We start from the raw sequence: 11819 nt of genomic DNA on the forward strand, positions 1-11819 counted from the left end.
GATGTGAGGGAAGACCAGAGAACCATAGGCTGGTCAGTCTGACTTCAGTGGTGGACAAATTATTGGAAACAATTCTGAGAGATAGGATAAACTGTCACCTAGAAAGGCTTGGTTTGATCAGGGATAGTCAGCTGGATTTTGCTAGAGGAAGATCATATCTTACTAATTTAATACAATTTTTTGAGGAAGTACAAGGAGGATTGATAGGGATAGTACAGTGGAATTTGTCGACATGGATTTCACTAAGGCACTTGTCAAGGTTCCACATGGCTGGCTAGTTAGAAAAATGAGATTTCACAGATTCCAAATTTGATTCAAATAAAGGGTAATTGTTGGTGGATGTTTTTGCCAATGGAAGACAGTTTCCAGTGGTGTTCCACTGAGCACTGGCTCAATCTTGTGGTCATTGCTGTTTGGTGTATAAATTAATAATTTAGACTTAAATGTGGAGGCATAATTGGGAAATTTGCAGATCACACAAAAATTGGCAGTATAGTTGATAGCAAAGAGGCTAACTGTTGACTCTAGAATGATGTCAATAGCTTAGTTAAATGGGAAGAGTTGCAAATGGAATTCAACCTGGAAAAGTTTGCGGAGGGCAAACAAAGCAAAGCAATACTCAGTAAATGAGGAGATATTGAGAAGCATTAAGGAAGTGAGAAACCTTGGAGTGCATGTCCGCAGGTCATTGAAGTTGGCAGGACAGGTGGACAAGGTGGCCAATGAAGCATATGGAATGCTTTCTTTTATTGGGCATGGTATTGAATACAAAAGCAAGGGTATAATTATGGAACATGTTGGTTGGCCACAGCTGAAATCTTGTATAAGTTCTGATCACAGGCAGGACATAATTGCTCTGGAGAGCTTACCAAAGAAATTTACAAAGATGTTGCCAGGGCTTGAAACTTGCAGCTATGAGGAGAAATTGGATAGGCTAGGTTTGTTTTCCTTGGGACAGTGGCAGCTAAGAAATGACCAAATTAAGGTTACGAGGAGCCTGGAATGATAGACTGGCAAAACTTCTTTTCCCTAGCTGTGGGGTCATTATCAAGGGGAATAGATTTTAGGGGTTAACTAGGGGATAACTGGGGGATTTTCCACAGTAACTTCATTGCAATGTTAATGTAAGCCTACTTGTTACACTAATAAATAAACTTCAAACTTTTAAATGATTGGTAGAAGGACCAGAGGGGGTATTAGAAAACCTTTTTCATCAGAGGGTGCTGGGCAGCCTAAATTCACTGCCTAAGTTGGTGGTTGGGGCCGAGATGCTTAACTTGTTTAAAAGATATCAGTAGATGCATCTGGAGTGCTGTAACCTGCAAGATCATAGACTGGGTCTCGGAAAATGGAATTAAAATGAGCAGTTAATTTCTTTATTCTCTTTTTTGGCTAGTGCAGACACGATGTGCAGCATGGCCTCTTTTTTCACCATGATGGTTCACTGGTTCTCTGGTTTTGTAAATATATGTTGCATTAATCTTTTGCCGAGTCTCATGGACTCAGTTGAAATTCAATGTGAATGAATGTCCTGCATTCCTTTAAGGCTCCAAAATGTACCCCAGCAATGAACTCCCATCTGGATCTTTAGTTGCATTAATTCTTGCACAACCACAAGACAATGAGAGGTTTTACTTCCATATCTGTGACATCAGGAAAGGCGCATGGAAAGTGACACTGATGACTGACCAATGCAGCTGTCAGTCTTAAATCTCAGGCTGATATTATTTGGGCTCAGAGGAATTGATCTTCGAGGTTAGGAATTATCTGGCTGCTGTCGCACTTTGGCGGTGGCACAATTATTTGTCATGGCTAACATTATAATAGTTTCTCCAATGTGCAGCTTGAAAATGCATTCGTTTTATGAGAGTGATTGGAAAAGACGGTATCAAATGTCCAGCTCCACAGGCTTCCATTTCACTTTGTAGGTAGTATTTGCTTCCATGTTTAAAGTTACATGTACAGTTCCCACTCTTCCTATGCATGATACTGAACTAGATAGTAAGAAAAATTACAAAGCAGATTTTGAGTGAGTTGCCAGAGATGTGTGATTATCTTAATGAAGCTGCCTCCTTACCTATAATGATCATAAGTTGCCTCTGTGTAACTGCTTAGTGATGAGTTATGTTATCCTTATGTGAAGGCACAGCCCATGACTTAATGTGGATTTCTTGGCATGACAATGCACCCATTAACCTGTGGCACAGGTACTGAACCCCTTATCTGGCATCGCAAAATCCAGAAGGACCCAAAATCCGGCAATTTTGAAATTAGCATGCAAACCCTTTTATTCTTTAATTGATTCTCCTTATTATGTTACTTTGCTATCTTTCTTTCAGGAGACATTTGACTTTATTCTTTTCTCCAGCTGTCTACTTCTTAAGAAGCATTAGTGACTGATGACTTTGTCAAAGACGTCCGGGAGTGTTATTTTTGTTGCAATCACGATGCCAGGAAAACACTGGGAGAATGCAAATGGCTGGCTCCTTGACTTCTTACCATCACTAGTTAGATTTCTCTGGGACAGCTGAGGAGCAGGAATAGGAGGCTTCAGGCCAGTGGCAGATATCCAATTCAACTTGTTATAGGGGTCATTCACTGTGATTTCATGCTGTGATTTGAACACTGTAGGAGACGTATGGATCCAGTGATGCTTCAAAGGCTCAATAACTGTAATAAAGTGAGTGCACAATGGGAGAAGGCTGCTGTTTGTAACTTTATTTATCATACTTTATGTTATTTTATTTTACATACTATAAGTATTTTATGTATTAAAATTATTTCTCGGCCTTTTGACTAAGATCAAGCATCAGATCAAACACAAAATCAGATGTAATGCCTGTCCTTGTCTGCTTGGATCTAGTATGTCTCTTTAGTGGAAACCTTGAATTGGATTCAGTTGGTTCTTGGAGAAAGCCAGGAGATGGTTTAAGGGTTTGCCCTGTCCACACAGTGCTTTGGCTTTGTAACTCTAAGAAAGGAATATGTTTTCTTAAAAAAAGCTTTTTATGCATTATAAGTTCAGGACCCAGGATATGTCAAGTCCTTCAAATCTGACGCATGTCTGGTCCCAAGTTTCCTTATGCAGAGTTTCATACTTATATATGGAAAGGATTGCCCTTTGTGATCTGGACCATGTTGAGGACTGTCACGCTCTGAAAGCAATACATTTGCAAATCTCCCAAGTCTTCTGCAGGATCTATGAAGGAAAGATATTAGGCCCAATTTTACTATCACACTGAGTCCGTCAGGTGTGAGACGAGTTGCGTGATCTGCGTCCGCTTCTGCGTCGGTTCCCCCTTTGCCAAGTCCTGAAAATTTGGATTTGCTGATATTTTTGCTCGCATTTAAATTGGCTTAATGGGCTGCATGGGCTCAGTACTGGGATCTCTCCTCTTTGTAGTATACATAAATGACTTGGAAGAGAGCGTGGGTGGTGTGATCAGCAAGTTTGCTGATGACACCAAGATGGCAGGGTTGGCGGGTACTGAACTGGATTGTCAGGTGATACAACAGGATATAGATAGGTTGGTGCATTGGGCAGATAGGTGGCAGATGGAATTTAATCCTGACAAATGCGAGGTGATGCATTTTGGAAGGAATAATGCAGAGAGGAGCTATGTGATAGAAGGTAGACCGATTAGGAGTATAGACATACAGAGGGACCTGGGAGTGCAGGTTCACAAATCCATGAAGGTTGCGTCACAAGTGGAGAAGGTTGTTAGGAAGGCTTATGGAATGTTAGCCTTTATAGGAAGGGGTATAGAGTATAAAAGCTGCCGTCTAATGCTTCAGTTGTACAGAATGTTGGTTAGACCGCATTTGGAGTACTGCGTCCAGTTCTGGTCACCTTACTACCGGAAGGACGTGGAGTCTCTGGAAAGGGTGCAGAGGAGGTTTACCAGGATGTTGCCTGGCATGGAGGGGCTGGGTTACGAGGAAAGGTTGGAGAAACTGGGACTATTCTCCTTGGAAAGACGGAGATTGAGGGGGGACATGATAGAGGTATATAAGATACTGAAGGGAATAGATAGAGTCTATAGTGAGAGACTGCTCCCTAGACTGGGTACAAACACGAGAGGTCATGATTTAAGGGTGAGGGGGGAGAGGTATAATTTGGAAGTGAGAGGAAGGTTCTTCACGCAGAGAGTTGTGGGGGTATGGAATGCGCTACCGAGTAGGGTGGTGGAGGCAGGAACGTTGGACTCGTTTAAGGTTCAGTTAGATAGACGCATGAGTGAAACGAGGATGGAGGGTTATGGTAGGGGCTATTAAATAAGGTTAGAACCTCGGGACACACCGGAAAAGCAGGCTTGTAAGATTAACGTTTTTGTCTTTTTATTCCGCAGGTGGAGGTCCACCTCGTGTCAAACGAGGGGCATGCACACGGTGGGTCGTGCGTGGGCTGCTCTTGGAAGTTCCGGGAGTGGCCTAGCACTTCGTGTCGGTGTGTATGCTTGATCCTGGACCGGTAGACGGGCGCCGCAACAGCTCGGTGACTAGCACTGCTAGCTGTGCAGATACATGGATTTGGGCCTGTGTCTGTGGGAGTTTGCACATTCTCCCTGCGGTTGCGTGGGTTTCCTCCGGGCGCTCCGGTTTCCTCCCACACCCCAAAGATGTGCTCTTAGGCTGATTGGTTTTACCAAATTGACACTATTCTCCCCTGAATCGGGCTAAGTTAGGGGTTCCATTCGTAGATATGCAGGGTAGAATAGGTGTAGGGTGAAGTAGCGGCGCGGGCTCGTTGGGCCGAAGGGCCTGTTTCCCGTGCTGGGTTGTTCTTTGTTCTTTGTTCTTTACCAGCATTTCCTCCCTTACCACCACGTTTTCCCATCCAGAATCGATGCGAAACAGACATGCTCCATATAAATCCAATTCGGGCGTTACAGTTAGTGAGGAGGTAAGTGCTGAGCATTTGATAGCTCTCTGCTTGAGATTGATGGGAAGGGGGAAGGTGGGTCCGACGGCTCTCTGCTTGAGATTGCTAGGGGGAGGGAGGGGAGAGGGTTCTGCTGTTACTCTGCCTGAGATCAGTGGAGGAGAAGGCGAGCCTGCTGCCACTCTGCCTGATCAGTGGGGGGGGAATGGAGAAGGTTGAATCACTCTGCCTGAGATCAGTGGGGGAAGGGGAGAAGGTAATCAGCCCGGATAGTGAGGGATGGGAGGGGGATAAAGGGGTCAGTAATATTGTGAGGGTGAGGCAATGTCTGTGGGGCCAGGGGGAAGCATTATCCAGCCCGGGAGGGATATGGCAAGGGAGCAATATTCTATTTTTTTCTGCGCATGCGCTGTTGGAGATGCTGATCGGAGCTGCAGGGTTTCAGATGCATTAAGCCCCACTCATAGACTTGGGCAGAGTGATTCGGACTTGCTGATATTTTTGCAGACAGAGTGGGTATGGGAAAGCCTGAGAACAGGTCTAAAAGTCGGATCTGAAACACTCCCTGTTTGAAGTCTGCCCAGTACTTAAAATCCAAATGGTGAAATAGGCTCCATTGTCATTGGTTGCTGTGGTAATATTGAGTGGGCCATGTCTGTCACTAGTGCAAAGGTTGTCCAGGACAGAAACCTGTTAGGAAGCCAATGATTGCAGAATCCTGAGTGTTTGTTACAACTCAAACATTGTCTGTGGAGAGGCGTTCTCTTTAAGGATAATGCACATAAATATCGCAGCTTTGGTTATATGACATAGAGTTGAAGATCACTGCATTGAGATGTGCGTAGGATGGAGGGGGTCAGTAACATGATGATTCCTCTGCATTATGCATTCATGAGAGCTGGCAATGGGTGCATTTGAATTCTCCAGATGCTGCTCCCTCTTGAGACATCCAAGTGAAAACCATTGAAGAGAGTTTTGTATTTGGGCTGCCTTAGCAAGCCGGTGTCACACTGACACGTGAGCATCTAAGTATGAGCTAGCTTTTTAGCCGCTTGAGGGCTGCCATGCACACTGACTTGGTGATGCCTGTTGAAGGGACTGTGCTATGTAGAGTTGCTTAAGGATTTGCCCTAAGGGAGTGATAATCACATCCCACAGTGACCACATGTTCCATCTCATGGAGAAGATGGCAAATGTGAGCTACTACATTGCTAGATAAGCAAAGGCATGTGCAATACTATCTTTTGTTCATGTCCATATGTGAGCTGTGCCTTCTATAGACCCTTGGTCATGTTAAATGTCTTCATGGATTTTTCCTCTCAGCAGTAAAGTTTATTAAGTAAAGTTTATGTATTAGTCACAAGTAGGCTTCCATTAATACTGCAGTGAAGCAACTGTGAAAATTCTCTAGTCTCCACACCCCAGCGCCCATTCAGGTGCACTGAGGGAGGATTTAGCATAGTCAATTCACCTTATCTGCACATCTTTGACTGCAGGAGGAAACCGGAGAACCAGGAGGAAACCACACAGACACAGGTAGGACATGCAGACTCCACACAGAGAGTGACCCAAGCAAGGAATTGAACCCGGGTCCCTGGCACTGTGGGGTAGCAGTTCTAAACACTATGCCACCATGCCACCCTTATCTGGCACCTCCACTGGTTCTTGCTCCTCAGGCCAATGGTCTTCCCAGAATGGTACCAATTGGTGATGGGCTCTTTTCCTCATTCCAATTATAGCTATCAACAAGGCAGCATTGACTGCGGCCTTCATTTTCCATGCCTCCTTGTATCTGTGAGTGGATACAATTGAGCAATCAAAGCCAATTTCCCATGAATGATCTTCCTCCATTTTCAAGCTAGGGATCCAGTCTCAGACACTTGACCTGCCCTCAGTCTGTGAATAGCATCCCTAGGCACCCCTTGCTGGCTAATAATATCCTGGAGGTGCACTGGCATTGTGAGTCATATAGTCTGCGCATAACCCTGTTGCCCAGTAGCCATTTTCCAGTTTGTCCTGGTAGCTCAAATATTGATAATCATTGGACTGCTGTATAATGAAGGCATCATGACTGCTGCCAGAATGCTGGGTGTTGCAATTGTTATATGTGCTGAGTATGATTGCACAGCAGTAGTACATCTCTGAATTTTCAAAGCTATGTGTGTGCAGTCCATGGGGAAGCCAGGTATTCTGGTTCAGTCAATAGCCAGTATATTATAAATGCAGAATGGAACATCAGATATCAGATTGTTTAGGTATCCCCGATTACAGTGTTTGAATTAGAATGTAAGATTTATTAAGGTCAGGATAAAGTTGTTACTTTAATCCATCCAACTTCCCAGCATATTCTTAAATCAGTTCTCTTTTCATAAGTATAATTTCCCCTTGAACTCATTGACACAGCCTGCTAATAAAGTCTTCCTCAGCAATTGATTCTATAACTATTTTCCTTTCAATGAAAAATAAATGCTGCCTTTGCTCCTTTCATTAATGTTTGATTTCTAATATTTTGTTACTAGACCTGCCATCTCCTGTTCTGTCCAGAACCCCACAGGGACAGATTTTTTTTTGTCCACTGATGCAGATGTGCCACATGTAGTTTCTAATTTTAAATTGCACCAATCAGCAGAGTGCCTTTTGCATTCTGTTGTTTGAATATCAAAATGACTGGGTAGCCACCCCTGGAAGTGAATTATCCAAATCAAAGCTGCCAGAATCTAATGTCTCCTACTGCATGAATGTTTTGCAATGTAATTTATCAATTCAATTAAAAAAAATTTAAGATTTTTTTAGATTATCTTTCAATCCCTTCTTTCTCAAAGAAAACAAGCTTAGTTATACATTCCTCAAAGCATGAAGGAACTGCAGTAGAGATACAGTCAATTTTGGGATCAGTCCTTTTCTCTCACTGTAATAGTTAGACCTGTGACCTCTTTAAGAGTATCTGTTATGGTTTCAGATCCAGCCCAAACGATAAGAGCCTTTGCTTCCTATGTGAAGAAAGATTATAGGAGAAATGCATCAAAGCATCCAAAAATAACTTCCAGCAAATTTAGCGCTAGTTAATCTTAAATTGGCAATCTCGCCCAGAAAGCTAATATATGGTTGGTCAAATCACAAAATATCACACATTTGAGGCAATCTGAGGTGGAGCAGAATGCAGGAAGGTTTACACTGCATTTAACCTGTGCTATACTTGTCCTGGACTTGCTTGATGGGATAATCTGGAGGAGGTATCATCAGCATTTAATGTGTGCAATATTTGATCTAGAGCATGTAATGCTGCCTTTAGGGGGATAATTTGAATTAAAGCCTTGCTTGGAGGAGGCGCTTAGTGTAAATTCACAAATGCTGCAACATCCTCCCACCACAATGACTTTTTTTTGACTCACTTTAATGGATGAAATGAGATGGGGGCCAGGGATTGCAAAACATATCCCTTCAGAAAATATTCGTCGCTGAAAAATCAGACTTTAGGTGCTTAAAATGGATTGTATTTTCATATCTGTTGGAACGATACTAAATTTACATTTTTAATAAAGTCATGGACAGAGACTACTTCCTTAGTAAAAATAGAATGCTATAATATAGTATTCAGTTTTTGAAGCAGGAATTCATTGTTACAAATGGAATGGTTCCTATGCAACACACAGTTCTGTAAACATGATAAATAGTTCAGTTTGTGTGTAAGGATTGAAAATCGAGATTGGGTTGAGTTGATCTTTGATCTTTGTGATAATGACCCCTGGCAGTATGGTTTTCCCTGGAGGGCTGTGGTTAATTCACACTAAATGAGCTGAAAACTTTTCAATGCGATTGATGTTCAATCTTTATCCCTTCCTGAAAAGGAAATAATTCAGTGCAGCACGTGGAAGAACTTAATGAGATGGTTTCCTATGCTGTCAGCTGTTGCAGTGATTGAAGGGTGCATAAAATGTGACAGAAAATCAAAGGCATTGCAGGAAACAAATTACAACATGTATGCAAAGAAAGCATTATTTATTATATATCATTTGTCTGTGTATAAGGGGCAAATTGCCCTATTTGAGCATTATATTCATTATGAAATGTTGTGCCTCGAAATTAAATGATTCGCATCTTTTCTTTCTTATGTTCAATTCCCTCCCCTTCTCTGAAGGTGCAGCCTCATGCCAAGATAATTTCATGGAACTGGCCATCTCCAGATAGGTGACCAATCTTTGCACGTAAATCTAAACAACTAATTGGGGAGATGGTATCATAGTAAGTCATGATCAAGTAGTGGACGTGGCTAGCCCATTGCACTTGGTGTGTGCTGACGCCTGCGATCATGGTTTTCCCTGGGTAGAGTAAGTAACCAGGGTAGCAAGTGAGGTTAAACCAAGGCTTTACCTGATACAATTTTTCAAAGCCACCTTGGCATTTTGGCTAACATAAAGCATTAGATCAAGGCTGGAAGGTGGTATAATGCCTCAGCCTGTCAGCTGGGATCTTGTTTGATCAAGCGCAACAGGGGATGTATATCCTTGACTTTGCAAATTGGATCAGGTTTATCCCTCATTTGTGGACCCTGATTGGACTTAATTGGCTTTTTTGATTAGGAATAAAGTACCTAGAAAAAGGTATTGTAGTCAAGTAGTGATTTCTTAAACCACACAAATTCTACCAAAGGAGATGTACTTTGTTAGTTTTCTTGTTTCCTAGGCCAAGGGCAGTAAAGCCAATTTTACTACACCAGTTGCTGTTAACAATAGTTAATTTAGTGCAAGTCAAGTATGGATTCTAGGATCTTCCCATCCAGATTAATTTAAAAGTAAATGAGAAACTACACAATTTGCATCCTGTCTGATTTTTTTCCAGCTTTTGGGTAACTTCTCTGCCTGTCAGTTCTTCACATTGCAGCTGTAGATGCCAGCACTCTCCATAAAAGAGCGAAACAAATTTGCATCAAAAGGATTGATAGCTGTGCTAAAATTTGCAGAGATAAATCTGTAGCTTATCTTCAATCCTGCTTCACTGTTTGTTTTCACAGAATCACAGAATTGAAGGAAGTTATTCAGTCTGTCATGTCAATGTCAGCTCTCCACTGGAGCCTGTAACTATGCCACTCCCCCAACTTCTCCCCATAACCCTGGACATTCTGCCTTTTCAGATAAAAGTCCAATTCTCTCTTGAATGCCTCAGGTGAATCTACCTCCACCACACACTCACATTTCAGAGACTTGCCACTTGCTGTGTGAAAAAAGTATTTCCTAATGTGGCTGCTTTTGCTTACTTACCTTCATGGCCCTGTTTTTTTTTATTCTTCTACCAATGGGAACAATAATTCCTGATCTACTTTGTCCAAGTCCCTCATAATTTGAATACTTCTATCAAATTTGCTCTAAAGTATTCCTTCTCCAAGGAAATGGTCCCAACTTCTCCAGTCTATCTCCGCAGCTGAAGTTCCTCACCGCTGCCATTATTCCCATGAATCTTCTATACACTCTCTCTAATGCTTCACATCTTTCCTAACCTGTGGCATGCAGATGCAATACTCTTGTTGAGGCTGAACCACTGTTCTAAAACAATTTAACATAATGTCCTTGCCTTTATGCCTCGATTAATAATATCAAGGATGCTGTATGCTGTATTAACCATACTCTCACCCTGTCCAACCATCTTCAAAGATTTGTGCACACCTAGATCCCCCTGCTCCTGCAATCCTTTAGAATTGCATCTTTTAGTTTACATTGCCTCCCTGTTTTCTTCCTACCAATGTGTGTCACTCCACAGTTCTCTGCATTAAATTTCACCTGCCATTTACCTGAGCATTCCACCAACCTGTACATGTCCTTTTGAAGTTCTACATTGTTCTCACAGTTCACTAGATTTCCAGGATTTGTGTCATTTCTTTCAAACCTTGTGCATTTAAGATACTAATGCCACAGTCAGTAACTGGATTGGTCATGAATTTCAGAGAAATAAGTTCAAATCTGGCTCAAATTGATTGGTTGAAAGATTCATCTTTTTTCCTTGCTGTAAGTATTCTATCTGAAATTAGTTTTGAGTAATTAATTGAGCAAGTCAGAAGTTTGGCCCAAACTTATCAGGAATGATCAATCTCAATGAAAGACCAAAAGAATAGTTGCTACTTTGTGATTGTTTTGGAGTACATAGCAGGGAAAGAATTGAGAGAAGTTTATTGATGAACTAATTGAAGTTACACCTGATCCATGAGTGTTAAATGGGAAGGAATTTGCAGTTGTAATGATGGTGAAAGTGTCAGCGTTCACCAACATTACAACTATGAAACTTGCAGCAACTTCTGGCATCCTCAGATGTTGCTGGGAGTGACTTCTTGCACTCCACAGATGACAATCTTTAGAAATTAGTTATACAGATGTGAACTTAGCATTTTATGCTGTAATGTCTCTGTTTGTAAAATACCCAAATGAATTAGACCTTGTTGAATGAGGCACAATGGTGTACTAAGTCATAACTACTGCCAAAATCTTCTCTAATCCTGAAAAGCTAATTCTTTATTTGTGATCTGTCAGATTTCTTCATGGTGATAAAAATTTCATAGAATGACAATTATTTATTTTCCAGAAGTTTGTTTATGATAGTTTAGCTGCTGTTACTTTCATGTGTATATTCACCTGCTCAAATGTCTGGAGAGAATATAAATGGAATCTCTACTAGGCACTTCAGAACACCATATATTACTGTAAAGAATGGCTTCTTTCCTACAAGCAACTGCTGGTGAGGGAACTAATTGGTCACTACTTATATACATTCTTATCATGCCCAAAGTCAATGTCATAACACTCAAGGTTATAGGCCAAGTGCTGGAAAATGGGATTATTGTGGATTTACCATAGTTTTGTTGGTGTAGACTGGATGGGCTGAAGGCCCTCTTCTGTACTGTATCACTCTATGACTCTATGATTTATGCTGTGCTGTATTTGACCTGCAA

The sequence above is a fragment of the Carcharhinus amblyrhynchos genome, chromosome 4 (genome assembly GCF_965287045.1).
Source record: "Carcharhinus amblyrhynchos chromosome 4, sCarAmb.v2.hapA, whole genome shotgun sequence".
Classification (NCBI taxonomy): domain Eukaryota; kingdom Metazoa; phylum Chordata; class Chondrichthyes; order Carcharhiniformes; family Carcharhinidae; genus Carcharhinus; species Carcharhinus amblyrhynchos.